This window comes from Lactuca virosa, chromosome 5 (genome assembly GCF_052849685.1).
Source record: "Lactuca virosa cultivar CGN04683 chromosome 5, Lactuca_virosa_CGN04683_v6, whole genome shotgun sequence".
Lineage (NCBI taxonomy): Eukaryota > Viridiplantae > Streptophyta > Magnoliopsida > Asterales > Asteraceae > Lactuca > Lactuca virosa.
The window spans coordinates 164,412,919-164,430,346 of record NC_136430.1 but is presented as its reverse complement, the minus strand read 5'-3'; positions in this window follow the sequence as shown (position 1 = coordinate 164,430,346).

Here is a 17,428-nt window from a genome sequence, read left to right as displayed (position 1 = left end):
GCCTTATCACCCTAGTTAATCATGTCATTCATATAGAAACTAAGGACCCTTGCTGGTAATCTATGCTTGCTAAGTGTATATGTTAGGGTTGTATATAATTAAGATTCTACAGACTTAGGATTGTGATTCCGCTTTACTTCCTGTTCCTTGTTTGGTTGTGGGCTTAGGGCAGAATCACTTATCCGACCGTCTATTCGATCTTGATTTTATACAACTAATATACATCAAGCAATTATAGAAGGACCAGACATGGATCAAATGCAGTACTATTTATCAAAGCCTTTGTACTATTAGTATGAACTAAATTTCGAGACGAAATTCCTTTAACGTGGAGGTAATGTGACAACTCGGAATTTAGGGCTATTATTATAACCGTCAATCTATCCGTGAATCTGGTGTTAATCCAAATTACTGAGTTCTAGTGTATCTTAAGTAAAATAAATAAGTTTATCTTCACTATTATATGATGTCAGATGATACCTTACTTCCAAATGTGTAAACTGTAAACCGAATCAAACCGCTTAAACGACAACGCTAATTAATGCATTAGAAAAACTAAAATTTTACATTAAGCAGTTTTGAGCAAAACAAACATTAAAATAATTTTTACCTCCTGTTATGTGTTAACACAAGAGTATATGGCCGGTTTGATTAGCGTTGTCGGCATAGAGCAAAACAAACTAAAATAATTTTTTTCTCGTAAAAATTATTTCGAGTGTGAAATAAAATTGTAGACTATATCATGAGTCCAAAAATGTTATCAGAAATCCCGTCGGCATAGAGTAATCATAGGACCATTCGTTTTTTTTCTTTCGTTTATGACCATCGAAGAAACAGGAGATGTATTACCTCCTGTTATGTGTTAACACAACAGAACCAAACTTTCATTAAAATTTAATATGTTTACCCCCAACTTTCGGATTTGTACGACTTTAGCCATTCCCTTGATTTGAATTAATTATTTTAACCCTCATATGATAAATAGTTACAAATCTGGTCCTAAGTCATTAAACTATCAATTAAAAGTCCACAACTCACCCCTCACTCGAAAATACCTTACAAACCAAGTCCAAATCAGCAAACTTTTATTTTATTTATTTAAATTACACCATTCCTTGTGATTTATTTGCAAAATAAATCCAAAACTTAAACTTAGAATTTAAATAAATCATTTTAGTCCCTTATTTGAAAAGTGTTGACAAACTTAGTCCCATTTGATTTATTTAAATTAGTAAATGAACCATTTGCTTTGAAAAGTGTTGACAAACTTATTTATTACGCTACTACTTACGGTACGGGGAATCTGGTTTTAAGGGCCGCATGGGTTGTTGGATTTCAGAAGTGCTATAATGTCAAAATGGTCATGCCCTCGGTGTTTCATGTCTGGCCCTCGTCTGTATATGGTACTATGTGTACTAAGTAATATTTATCATACTAAATACACAAAAAAAATATCATTGTTTTGTGTAAATACTTTACCAGTTTTAGAAATAATTGTTTAAACGCTTACATGTTAAGTAAACAAAATCATTTTAAACCTCAATAGCTTTATATGTTATGTTGTTAAGATAATACAACTAATAAAAATAACATATACGTTCCGACAAAAATTGTGCTATGACTGTATAGCCGGTTATCAACTTGGTAGTCTAATTATACCTCATACATACACAAAATTATATAAGCTTAAATATTTATACGAGTTATAGAGCTCGTATCTTAGGCTCGTTTATGTGCTTGTTCTCAAATTTTTACCAACTGTTTAAACAAGTATCGTATTCTTCAGTGTGTATGCTTATCAAATATACTTGTCAACTATCTGTTTATCCGTATCTGCGATTGTTAAGTACAACATTGGCAGATAACTTTATCCGTATATCCGTATGTCTATTTATCCGTATCTGTGGTTGTTAAATACAACCTTGACAGATAACCTTATCCGTATGTTTGTTCATACGTTATCCGTACCATTCCGTTACTATAAACTTAACTAGATGTTTATTATCTAGAAACCATAGTTTATAAGTATATCTATACAAATTCCTTACTATAAACTGGACTAGACTTTTGCTATATAGTAATCATGGTTTATATTTCTATCTTTATCAAACATTCTTTCAAACACAGTTTTCTCACAAAGGAAATACCTTTTAGACTTTTCAAAAGTATTATACTGCGGTTAAGCAGAAAACCTGTGACACTCACCAACCTTTGTGTTGACCCTCAAACTTACATGTATTCTTAGGGGATCATCAAACAGGCTTTCAGGCAGAAGATTAGTCGTGGATTGCAGACGACCTAGCTAGCTTGTTTCTGTTATTTTCTTATCTGTTTAAGGCAACTACTGTACTATTATTATCTATAAGAACCCTGTATTCAAATTTATGATGGAATACAAATGCTATTTTGTTTATCGTTGTACTTGTGTTATATATTCAGTTTATCTGTGATCCATGAACTTAGTCCCACTCCCGGCGTGTTCCGCCTTGGCCGGGGGTGTGACACTTAGCCAGATCACCTGAATTACATTAAGAGGCTAATGGTAATCTTGGATTGGAAGACGAAGGCTCAGCGCAACAAGGTGGTGGCTTTGGTCAAGGTTCAGTGACGACATCGGAAGGGTTCATAATGGACATGGGAACCCGAGTCTGAGATGCTGGAGCATTATTCGAAATTGTTCACAGCAGCGGACTTCGAGGACGAAGTCTAGTTCAAGTGAGGGAGAATTGTTACATTCCGATGAAGAGGTATTTCCAATTTTTTCCCTAAGTACGAAGATTTATTTCATTTTACCCCTTGAGTTTGGAAAAATTGAAAAATGTCCCATAGTGGCAATTTTGTAATATTTAGGGAGACGGCACATACGCTAATCATACCTATGGTACGTTGGGCGTACACGGTGAATTCCCAAACCCTAAATTTTAGGGTTTTGACCCTATTTAATCGTTCTTATGGCCTCCAAAGCTTTTATCCCATCAGCCCCCAACCCCATTTCGACTCTCTAGTAAAGCCTAGTGGTATGTGTGTTTTGGTGTTCTTGAAGAAGGAATGATGTAACGTCCGCAGATTCGGGCTAGTTAATTTAGAGATAATAGGCGTTAAAAATGACTTTTGGATAGAAGATTATTTAGAATAAATAATCTTAACCAAAGTTGTAGTATATCTCACAAGGATTCCATACATATAAAGAACGCTAAAATCCGACTTATAACGAAAAAGTTATGACTCATCGAAGTTTCAAGATTAAACGGCACGTCTCCGCGTATCGTAAAAAGTAAATTTTTGATAAATTACTTTTTAGCCTTAGTGATCTAAACAAAAGTCATAGTAGTCATTAAACCGAGAGCATGCATATAGAGAACGTCCAAATTTGAATTCATTAGAGGAAGTTATGATTTTTCTAAGATTTAGCGTATTATTGTACAGCTCGGAAATCGAATTTTAGATCGGTCAATTTTAAGCCAAAACAATCTAAACAAGAATTGAATATCTCATTTATAGGAGTTCAATGATAAAAATACACTCGAAAACGGAGCTCATATACAAAAGATATGGACGAAACTTAGTCCCTACTCTTCGAGTGGGATGAATTCGACACAGATTTATAATTTTGAGATAGAATGAGAATTAGTCGATGGAGTCTAAATAAAAGTTGTAGCACTCGTAAATACCAACACATGGATATAAAGAACGTCGAGAATAGAGCTCGTATGTCAAAGATATGGACGAAACTTAGTCCTTACTCTTCGAGCGCGATAAATTCAATACAAATTTGTAAATCTGAGATAGAATGAGAATTACCCGACGGGGTCTAAATGAAAGTTGTACTACTCATAAATACCAACGCGTAGATATAAAGAACGTAGAAAACGGAGCTTATACGCGGAAGCTACGGACGAAACTTAGGGCCTGCTCTATGATCTGACCCCTATAAATAGAGGATAAATTCTTCATATTTTCTTACTCAATTCCTCTAAACTCACTCTAGAATTATTCTTTCTTTCTTGTTCGATTTCTCCTAGTTTTGGGTTGTGATAGAGGAACTCTGAGTCATCAAAAAGTCGACGATAAGAAGTTTTTAGAGTCGGATTTTTCTCCGCGTAGTTTCCCGGTTTTCGTTAAAAGCCCTGTAAGTTAAGCTACACTATTTTGTTTTCAGTGTAACTTATATGTATAGTCATAAGTTGTTATTATGAAACTATAAACAAGATTTATCAGTGACTCCAAGTCGTTATACTGATTGATCTACTTACGGGGATGATGTCTAGGTTGGATTTAGTAAGGTTTTTAAATTGGGATTTCCAAACAGTATACTTCGTATACCAAACAGACCCTACCTCCGATATGATCCTACCCGATTGTTCCTTACTTGATAGATCTTGAAGTAGACTTTGAGTTAATGATGAATCTATAATAATAATAATAAGTAGTCTCAATAAATAATAAACTAAGACTTAGTGATAATGATACTAGGTTACGTCAAAGGAAAAATCAATTTCTAGAAGCGAAGCGTTGTCCGAATTTCGAATCATCACTTTAACAAGTGAGTGCATAGTTACTTTTATCTTACACATAGATATGAAGTATATGTATGAATACATGCTATATGTGCTTATTATCTGTGGTCCTGATATCTATGCTAGATGAATGATTTATATATGTTTTACTTGATTTAAACTGTATATGTATTTTTATACCTATAAATATACTGGATAAATATGGGTAAATGAAAGATGATATGGAAAATGAGAGATGAAAGATGATATAGATGTTGAGAGGTGAAAGATGATGAGAAGCCTTAACTTTAACGCTGATCCATTCATCTAGCAGAGTATAGATGACAACCACAGATTATTCTAGACAGTCCAGTTGAACGCTAGCAGGCTCGCAACCTATAGGTGTTTTTGAACTACGTGTTCACCAGATGTACTCTAAAAATCCTGACAGTTGCGCCTAATGGATAATATTGGCTGATGTGCCTAATAGATAACAATGACAGTTGTGCCTAATAGATAACATTGGTAATTGTGCCTAATAGATAACATCGGCAGCTATGTACTTAGTGCCTGTTAGATAAACCCTGGAAGCGATGGACGTCGTGCCTATTTCTTAGGACAATCCTTAGGAATGAATAAATGACGAATAGATGATTCTTAAGGAAGATCCTTAAGAATAAGGAAGATAATGGGGATGGGAAATTGGGTTAACTGTTTGATGATTAAATATAATAATTATATTATTGTAGGTTGAAAACCCTATGGACTCACCAGGTTTCCCAACCTGACCCACTCAGTTTATTGTATCACAGGTGGCTATATGAAAGATACATTATGCTGAGAGATTCAAGGAGCATTAGGTCACTAGTTTAATTACTATAAGGCTTGTAACATTTCGTTATGATTATGTTTCTGTATTGTCGATCACATCCCAATGTTTTAATATAAATAAAAATGCATTTCTTCGGAAATGCTTTGATAATATCATTATCATGTTTTTCTGGGAATAAATTCTGCAATGTTGTTCTTCAAAAAGGATACTCTATTTTTTAAATAAGCATAAACAAATCGGTCTTTTATGGCCGTGAAAATGGGGATGTCACAAATGAAAAAGAGGAAATCACCCTAGAAGTGTAGAGCACTTTGGATCCAGATTCTCATCACCTTTGGGCACTCTTTGAAGGTAAAAAGATCTAAACTTGATGAAGCTACGCTTAGGTCTAGTTTAGCCATGAACTTTTCTTTTGGTCCCATTAATTTGGTATTTTATGTTTGAGGTACTCCAATCCATGTAGGCTGTCCTTTCAGACATTTTGAGAGGTCTAGAAGCATAAAAATATGATCTTGGCTATTAGTTCTTCTCCATGCATGAGTTTGGTTGTCTTAATGGATTAAGATGTTGGGGTTTTTAGTGTTAAGCACTTAATGCCCATGCAAGACCATAAAGTTGGAAACTTTATGGTCAAAGACAACATTTGGGGCTTAGATCTGTAATTTGGACGTAAGGGATTAAGTATTAAGCACTTAATGAGTTGGGAAGGCATCCAATTGCGTATGTTGGGTGTACCAGGTGGTACGTCGCACGTACGCGGTCAAGTCCCCATATTTTGGTCAACAAGCGAGTATGCCCTGTGTTCAGTTGGGAATGACCCACATACGAGGTTGGTTTGACTCGACAGGTTTGTTGAGTTTGACCAATTTTGACCAAAGGGTATTTTAGGTAATTTGATATTATTTTTTAAGTTGGGCAATATTTTGAATAATAGGTGTCAGGTGGAGCCGGTTTTCTGAGCAGAGATTTATTCAGCTTTTGTTCGAACTGAGAGATGAGTTTTCCTCATTGTACTCGTAGGTCGAAGGCACCAATGTCGGCCCACTAGATTATGTATCCTGGTTATAGGATATTGTTGTACTAGTATATGATTAAGTAGTAGATCTGCATGGTTACCTGTATTTGCTAGTTCTGTGTTTATGTTTTTTTGTTACATATGTCGACATATTGTGGTTGGGTTGAGACGGTGCTGCTTTATGCTGAAGGACAAGACACTCGGGGCGGTCCAGATAGGCTGCCGGCCCTACGAGGCGGTCCAGTCAGGCTGAAGGCTCATATTTGCATTCTATGTTTATTATGTTGTGTTATGGTACTTTGGGGAAACTCACTAAGCTTTGACTTACAGTTTTATTTTATTTTTTCACATACTTTAGAGGATCGTGGGAAAGTGAAGGCCTGATCATGCACATCTTTCGATTTTCATGGTAGTGACTTTTGGGACACTCTGATATGACTTTACTTTTGAACAATGGATTTTCTTGTAAACAATTGTGGATAATGACTCTTTTTTGAAAGTTTTAAATTTTTATGATTTTTGGGATGTTACAATATTCAATTAAATCGATTACACCTTCTTACCATTGTGAACAAATGTAAAGATGGAGAAAAATGATTATAAATCAAGAAGGAAGGAGGGAAGAATGTAGATGTTGTAAATCCTCAACCGAAATGTACAAAATGCATTCACATGCAAGGCGCAAGGGACTAGTTAGTAAGCCTCTTAAACAACCTTTATCCATAAGGAACTTAGGAATTAACAAATCCAAAGTTAATGGACTATTTATGCAAGAAAAGTTTCATAAGAACGGTTTGAGGTAAATTTTTTAAACAGAAGGACCCTTCATGAAATAAGTATAATGATATGGAAAATTAGAGTAACGATGACTTAAAGTCAATACCATATTTTCATTAAAAGATATATCTAACCTATTTTTTCTAAATAAAATCCATTACTTAGATTATGAAATGTTGAATCATTGAATCTTGTTCTTTTTCGTTGTTTTGATTCACCCATCATGTAATACTTATGATGGTCTGTGAGTCTTTTTTAACTTTATTATTTAAGACCTAGTTTAAAATGAATCAAGGTATGAAAGAATACTTGAATTGAATGATAAATATTTTATAAACCATTCTTATTTTTTTGAATTAATCATGACATGAAAGAATAGTTGAATTGAATGATAAATATTTTACATCTAATTATAAGTGGTGTGTGTATGAATGAAACGGACACACATATATATATATATATATATATATATATATATATATATATATATATATATATATATATATATATATATATATATATATATATATATATGTATGTGCGTGCGTGCGTGTATGTGTTATTATAAATGATAAAAAGCTTATGATTTTAGTTTGATAATGAGAATATATATAAAAAGTGACAATATATCAACATATTGTAGCATTCTTGCTTTTATTCTTTAAATAAGATATATAATACATACGACAATATAAAAGATGCATCCTTAATATATAGACCAACAATGCATGTTTACTTGTGAGTAGGTCGATTCAGTAAGCAAGCTGGTTGCTCCCTTTTTATTTTTGTAGTTTTATTTGCGTTTGAAAGTAATCATTTCACTTTCGTATTACCTCCTCCAACATTGCATCATATGCCAGCTCCAGGTATGTTATCACCGCTGGTACTGGTACCTCTTCCTCCTTTTTTAAATGCAACATCAACCTTTTCTTGAACATTAGCTATATGCCTAGTAATAAGATTTCCTCCAAATTTTGTATTCAATACATCAAGTACATTTGAAGAATCATAGAAACCTCTAATAGCATCTTTTAAAAGTATTGTGGATATTTTTGAAAATTTTGGCGATAAAGCTCTTAGCCCCAACGAATCCAAAACACCTTGAACAGTACCATTAATATACCTCTTAACAATTGACTTCCCCAATTTAACATCTCTTAGGGATGTCTTTTCCACTCCAGGAAGATTTTTGCCATGAACAAAATGAGTTGTGGAAATAAAACATAATAAAGTTAACACAATAAAAGGTTTAGCAACCATTGTATAGGCTTTTCTTGATATTCTATTTATGAGTTGAAAAAAATTATAACAATATCACATGTATATATAGGAACTTATGGGGCACTAGTTTAATACGACATGTAAGATGTAATTTCAATAAGTACTTATTTGTTGAAATTTATACGTAAGTAATAATTTATTGTTTCATGTTATATCCAACTACCCTGTATGTATAAGTTAGGTTTGGTAGAGAACAAAATAACCCAAGTATCCAAGGAACATGTTCTCAACACCGGAATGCAACATGTCAAGGAATGCAACACGTCAACGGAAAAAGAAATGATGTATATTTATTATTTGGAAGTGCATAGACCATATTATAGGAAAAAAAAACACTTATCTTTTGTTTTTCTTTTTAAATTTTTAGAACTTGTTTAATTAAAAATAAAACTAAATATATCTAAATTCATATTTGTTTTTCCTCTATAAATAGTCATCAATTTCGATATATATATATATATATATATATATATATATATATATATATATATATATATATATATATATAGTTTTGGCTCGTTCAGATTTACAAGTAAATATGTACAGTATATGTTTTATAAAAAAATGTATCGATTCATTCACATTCACAAGTGAATATAAGCTCGGTTTTTAGGCGTTAATTCAAATTAAAATGATAATTTCATCCTAATTTTTCAACAATTATGGATCATTCAAATGTGAATTTGAGTAAAATCATTTGTGAATCTTAGTAAATTTATATTATTAAAATTTTGAAATAGTAAAAATTTCAAGTGAATTACTTAGATAGACAAGTGAATATAGTCAGATTCACATGAAAAAATGAATACTTATTTGAAATTATATTTAGTTTTATATCTCAAGAACAGTAATTATTCACATATATATTTATCATTTATACTTGTCATTTCCATGTGAATAAAAATTATATAGACTAAACAATCGACAAACACACATGTAAATATAGTCAATTTCACATGTGAATATTAATATTTATTTGAAATCACATCTATATCTATATCTATATATCTTATAAACTAAGCAATTTTACTCAAACCATATTCATTTCAAACCTCCATCATTTAACTAAACCACTCAAAGTTTTCTTAATAATGATTTAGTCATTTAAAGGTTTATAACTTAATTATTATGTTTAGTAAGCACTTAATGTAAATTTTAATATAAAAATACCTCTATTTTTAATAGATAGACATACAATTCACAAACAAAATTCACAAAAAATATAAAAGCTTTAAATGATTTTTTGTTGGTTTGAGCTCTTTTTACCATTTTTCGAGTCATATTATTATATTAGAAGTTTTAATTTGTAAGTTTGTTATATACTAATGTTTTTTATATGTTGTGTTTGAATCATTAATATAAATTAGATAAAATATATGTTATCGATCATATGTTATATATGTGTTTAGGGTCTTTTTACCACTTTTCGAGGAACATTATTTTGTATCAACTTAAAATTTGTTAATTTTTTATGTATTAATTCTTTTTTATAGGTTGTGGATGAATTATTAATTTAAATTAGTTTAAAGGCATGTTATCGATCATATATTATAAAGGTAATATGAATAATATTTAATTCAATATTTTATATATGAGTGTTTATTTTGTGTTGCTTCAAGAAAGACTTAATTAAAAGTCATCGATATATCTATTTTTTATTTGTCTTAAATTTTAACGAGTTTGCTTATATGTGAGTTTTTCTACATTGTAATATTTTTTAAGTATGTTTAATTCGAACATGTAAATATAGTAAAATTATTAATCTAAATGTCTCTATTGTTAGATTATATATATATATATATATATATATATATATATATATATATATATATATATATATATATATATAGAGAGAGAGAGAGAGATTTATTTAATTAAATATTTTTTGTAATTATTTAAAGGATTATAATTTTAGTGCTACAAGCTTTAAGTTATATATATATATATATATATATATATATATATATATATATATATGATGTTAAATACAAAATCAAAATCAAAATATCAATTAAACTTGATTTTTTTAGATATTATTTATTTTTAAATATTTTAATGTATTAATATAATATTAAATAAAATCGAAATTCAAATGTTATATCTACTCAAAGTTTTTTATAAACTATTTTTCATAGTATTAAGTTTTTCAAAAAAAAATAGTTTTCTATTTAACTATCAACAATAATAATAGAAAAAATAATTCTCTCTCTCTCTCTCTCTCTATATATATATATATATATATATATATATATATATATATATATATATAGAGAGAGAGAGAGAGAGACCTAGGTTCAAGTATTCTGACTAATTATTGTGCGGATGTACGGACAATGTTATTCTATGAGACTGCCAAAGAGAATAAGTTGTTTAGCAATGCAAATACGTTCAACCTTACAAAAATATCGTCATTTTCATGCATTATCGCTAATTATTTTTTATTTTTGTTCTCATACATCGTTTTTCACTCATTTTCATTCTGACAGAATACGACTCAATAAACATTCTGACAGAAATGAGAATGATAATAATAAGTGTATAATAACCTTATAGAGGATTTAATTAGTGAGAATGTGTGTTAATGACAATAGTTATGTAAGATTGAACGTATTTATATTATCAAACAACATATTTTCTTTATCATTCTCAAAGAAAAAACATTGTCCATACGTCCGCACAATAATTAGTTAGAATAGAATAACCTAAGCATATATATATATATATATATATATATATATATATATATATATATATATATATATATATATATATATATATATATATAAGTAGGTTCAATAAAAAATGCATAACTATGACAACATATAATAGAACCAACAATCAATTTACACGTGTCTATTTTTTTATTCATAGGTAATGTATAGTAAATATTATTTATTTAGTAGTTAGATGTTTAGTTGATATATAAATATATAGATATATAAATACAAATATGCTTTTTTTTTCTCATCCATTATAACATATATATATATATATATATATATATATATATATATATATATATATATATATATATATATATATACCAAATAAAAAATTTATTTTATGTATATATATTTATATTTCATTTTACACATTACATATGCACTAGAATTCAAACATATTTTATTCTAAAGCATATATACAATAAGCTTCTATAAATCATGTGATAGTATCAAACTTTATAATAATATTTATGACTTATGATTACTATAATTATTAAAAGACTATTAGAGTGTTAAATGCATAATTTATATTAATTATTATTATTGTTAATAAATTACAAAATAATTTATTATCAAAAAGTTAGAAAATATTAAAGTTTAGTAGAATATTTTCTTTTCTTTTCATTTACCTAACATTAATATATATATATATATATATATATATATATATATATATATATATATATATATATATATATATATATAGAGAGAGAGAAGATCGAGTGAGGACACTTTTTAAAGTGAGGACTCGTGTAGGACACCTTAAAAAATTGAAAAATACAAATCATAAAATCGAGCATAGTACTATATCGGAGAGGAAAAAAAATTTGATCATTAAAATTGAAGCATGGATCATTTTTATGATCCATGATTCAATTTTTATGATCAATGATTCAATATAAATGATGCAAAAAAATTTTCCAATTTTTTTTTCTCTCGGATATAGTACTATGCTCGATTTTATGATTTGTATTTTTTTTATTTTTTTAAAATTTTTTTAAGGTGTCCTCACGAGTTTTCACCGAAAGAGAGTCATCACCGGAATCGGACACTATATATATATATATATATATATATATATATATATATATATATATATATAATTTTACTGAAACCACATTCATTTAAAACCTCCATCTTTTAATTAACGATTCAAAACCTTTCTTATATAGACAATTTTACTGAAACCACATTCATTTAAAACCTCCATCTTTTAATTAACGATTCAAAACCTTTCTTAATAATGTTTAGTTATTCAAAGTTTTATAACTTACATATTATGTTTAATCGCTTAATGTAAGTTTTACTATAAAATACCTCTCTTTTTAGTAGATACACATACAATTCACATACAAAATTCACAAAGAAAAAAAAAGCTTTAAAGGATTTGTTTTTGGTTTGAGGTCGTTTTACCATTTTTCGAGGAACATTATTATGTTAGAAGTTTTAATTTGTAAGTTTGTTATATACTAATTCTTTTTTTATAATTTGTGTTTGAATCATTAATATAAATTTGATAAGATACATGTTATCGATCATATGGTATATAGGTTTTCGAGATCTTTTTACAACTTTTCGAGGCACATTATTATGTATCAACTTAAAATTTGTTAATTTGTTATATATTGGTTCTTTTTTATAGATTGTGGTTGAATTATTATTTTAAACTAGATTAGAGACATGTTATCGATCATATATTATGAAAGTAATATGGGTAATCTTTAATTCAATAAATTATAGTATATGACTGTTTGTTTAGTATTGCTTCAAATAAGACTTAATTAAAAGTCATCGATATGTCTATTATTCATTTGTCTCAAATTTTTACGAGTTTCCTTATATGAGAGTTTTTCTACATTGTCATTATGTTTTAACTATGTTTTATTATAACATGTAAATATACTAAAACTATTAATCTAAGCGTCTCTATTATTAGATTATATATATATATATATATATATATATATATATATATATATATATATATATATATATATTAAAAAGCATTTAGCTATTTTAGGACAATAAAGTCTTAAATTTAAGTAGTACAAATGTTAAAGGAAAAAGTACAAACACTTTGTGCATAAGTAAGATTAATCTTTAGACATCAAAACTAAATTACCTTAAATTAAGGAAAGGATAAAATTAAAATATTGAATTTTAATTTTAAACTCTAAGTTATCTTATGTTGACCGATTCCTAGCATAAATTGAGGAGCTATAATTACTTACAAATTTGAATCCCCAAATTCCTCTTATCTCGCCTCCATCTCTATATAATCCCCTCGTATCTTGAATTTGCTTCAGGTTAGTTATCTGTAACATCCCGAAATAAGGTACATTTTATTATTCTTTGAATCTTTATCAAAAGTGTCGCATTTGGTCGGTAATAGAAAAAGTTGGAAAAAGAGGTTGTACGTGGGGTGTACATATGAGTACGCTTAGCGTACTCATGCAGCCTGCATGGACACGGAGAGCCAGCTAAAACGTTGGGCGTACATGTGGTACGCTGGACATACTAGCTCAGGTGTAAAACCCTAATTTTAATGGTTGCCCCTATTTAAAGAACATTATGGCTTCATTTCTAGCCACCCTTATCAGCCTCCAACCCTCCCATAAACCCTAATCTTGTGTGTGTAGCTTGTCTATGCATGTGTGTTATTGCGTGTTTTGAGTGTTCTTGGCTCTTGTAGTTAAAGAAGGAGGTTAGAGAAGAAGAAGAAGGTGCTAGCAAGCTTGAAGATCCAAAAACTTCCCACCTTTGTGCATCATTTTCAAGGTATAAAGCTTATACCTTGGCTAGTGTTCTTCTAGATCTCTTTGGTTTAAGATTTATGAGCTAAAAGTCCCCAAGTTTGGACCTTTTTGATTTTGGGACTCTTCAGAGGGTTTAAGTTGTCCTTTCATGCATATTAAGACATCTAGATTGATAAAAATGATTGTTTGATCTTCCCTTTTGGCTCATGCATGAGTAAAGTATATTAGAATGGATGAAGTGATGCTTTGAGCCTTTCCTAGCCACGCAATGGCTTAAAGCCTACGACTTTATGGATTAAGAGGCCTTAAATTAGTCAGAGTAGTTAGGTTCGTTATCTTAAAGGAATAAGACACCAACTTAGTGGATTTGGAGAGCGATGGAGTACACCGGGCGTACTCCTGGCTACACGTAGCGTACCCTAATTCCTCCTCGATGCATGTTGACCTAGTTGTATGCCCAGCATATGGAGTGGTACGCTCAGCGTACGCGTTGAGGGTTGACTTTCGTTGACTTTGGCCCTTGGTCAAATTTTAGGGTTTTTGCACCATGGGAAGGGCAAAATGGTCCCTTTGCCCTTAGAAGGTTTAACTGGGGGATTTGGACTTGCGAGTGAGTTTTAAACCTTAATTATTAATTAGGTTAATTATTTTGCTGACTAGGCGGAGTCTAGATCCGGAAGTTCGGATGCTAGGTTTTTTGTGTCATCAGTATCAGGCGAGTCTCCTCACTTACTCTTACCTGTATGGTAGAATAGTTGTATTATGTTGACCAGCTTGGTCTAGCTGCTATGTTAAGGTATGTTATGATAATTATATGTGATTGAGGCTGCTGATAGCCTACCAGGGTTGTTGATAACCCATCGAGCGATGTTAGCTCACCGGTATTGCTGATAGACCTAGGGTTGCGGATAACACATAATTGTTTATGTATGCTGTGTTATATGTGGTATCTTGGGAAACTTACTAATTTTTGTGCTTACAGTTGTTGATTTATACGTGGCAGGTACATCACAGGACCGTGGGAAGGCGAAGGTCTGATTGTACACACACGCTGGGGAATTTACTACTGGACATGTTTTATGTACTCTGATAATTATGATACTTGTTTTTTTTGGGATGATCCTGTATTCGATAACTTGGTTGTGAAACTATGATTTTTGGTAATTTAAAAACGAAAAATTTGGTCTAAAATTTGAAGTGTTACAATTTGGTATCAGAGCCATTGTTTGAGGGATTTGGACGAACCTCTAGGTGATTCCAAACTCAAACTAAGGATCTGAACATTTTTAAGAACTTAACAAGAAATGAAGACTTTTACAGGAGGAAAAACCCATAAAAGCAGTGTGTACAATCGACTAGCACTCGAGCGGCAGTTTCCTAAAATACCTCAATTTACATTTTGAATAGTGCAGAGCAGACATGTTTATATTATGAGCTGATAGAATTGCATGCTAGCTAGGGGTAGGCTAAGGAATCTTGCAGAGTTAGTGTGAAAATGTTGCCTAATTTATGATGAATTAGCCTAGGAGTTCATCCCTTATGAGATTAAATATGTCTTTATTATTTGCTTAGTGTATGCCACATAGTTGTACATAGTTAGGATTTTATAGCCTTAGAATGTCTGATTTAGCCTTTCTTCCTGTTCCTTGTTTGGTTGTGGATTTGAGGTAGGATCATTTATTCGAATGTCTATCGAGTCTCGTACTATGTACAATTGGCATACACGAAGCAAATTGCGAGGGCGACAGAGATCTCGTGAGGCCGAGCAGTGATGGGAGCAGTCTAGAGCTAGTGTCTAGACGTATGGTTGTGGTTTTAAGGAACCAGTGGGGCGATTCCATAATAGATGTGAGGAGGTAGAGTTCTTGGGATCTCGAGGGTACGACTCGAGACAAATACGGATTGTTGTGGAAGTTAGTATCGGGCTCGTACTACTGGAAGCACCGGATTCGTACGTGGCTCGAGGAATAACCTCGAAGGACTAAACAGCTTGTAGGGGTGTGAGTGTCGGTAATTGTGTTTTAGCCTGTTGTTGATAAATTTCTTATGCATTTCAGTATGGTGGTTACCCAAGGTTCAGGCTCCAGCGACCCCGAGAGGCCGAGTGCCAGTGATGATGAGATTCGTAGGATTGTCTCCGTAGAGGTGGCCACAAAAATCAGAGATGCTATCACGGAGATGTTTGGGTCTTTCAAGACCACGTTGATTGAGACTTTTGATGAGCGTTATGTCGTTGTCATTGAGGCTGCTATTGTCGCAGCCACCGCAGCTCTTGTTGTTGTAATACTGCCGAGGGCTGATTCGTTGTGGCATCGGGAGTTCACCAACATGAAGCCACCCGACTTTGATGGGACCCAAGATCCGATTTGTAACGCCCGTAGATCCGGGCTAGTCAATTTAGAGACGATAAGCATCAAAAATGACTTTTTGATGGAAGACTATTTAGAAGGATTAATCTTAACCAAGTTGTAGTATATGTCTCAAGGTTTCTGGATATATAAAGAATGTCGAAATCCGAGTTATAACGAAGAAGTTATGACATGTCGAAGTTTCGCAACAAAACCGACACGGTGCCGAATGTCATAAAAAGTGAGTTTTTGATAAACTACTTTTTAGCCTTAGTAATCTAAACGAAACTCATAGTATTCGTTAAACCGAGAAGTTCGATAAAAAGAACGCCCAAATCTGACTTCATATGACGAAGTTATGATTTTTCGAAGTTTCAGCTTAGCAGTAGACAACTAAAAACTCGAATTTTAGATCGAGTGATTTTTAGCCGACACGACCTAAACGAGAATCGAAGGTCTCGTCATTAGTAGCACAACGGTAAAAAGTCTGACGAAAATGGATGTCGGATGAAGAAGTTATGAATTTTTAACGGATTTCCTGTCCCGGTCTGTTAAAAATAATAATATAAAAATTAAATTTAAAATTAGCCGACGAAGTCTAAACGAAAGTTGTAGAGCGTAATTTTACCTACGCGTGCATATAAAGAACGTCAAAAACGGAGCTCGTATGCGAAAGTTATGGATTTTAGAAGTTTTGGCGCGAAAACCGAGAAATTTCGCATAGGTGGCTTCGGCCACGTCACCCTCGCTTAGAACGGGCCACGTGTCCGAAATTGGTGAGTCATGCAAGCCACGTGTCCGAGCTGCTGAGTCATCCGATCTCGTGAGCTGATCCGAAGTGGTCCAGTAGAGATGTGACACGTACCCTCTTAGCACATGGTCGAACCCTCGCAAGGCTGCCACGGATGCCCTACTTCGGACCTAGGCTTCGGTCCAATCACAAAAAGCCAGCAGCCCCTTCGCACATGCAGCCCTCGTGCGAGCCATCCCCTGCGAGCTTCGGATCTGCGACACCTGGAGGCTTCTCAGCCGTTGGATCAGGAGGCTCGCCCCTATAAATAGGAGGGTGCGAGACCTCCCGAGTATACTTTGAAAATTTGTCATTTTTAGCCCTTTTTCAATATTTCTTTCATTTCAACTTCCCTCGAAGCCCCCGGTATCAATTATAACCCCCGGAATACGCCACGAAGTGCCCGAGAA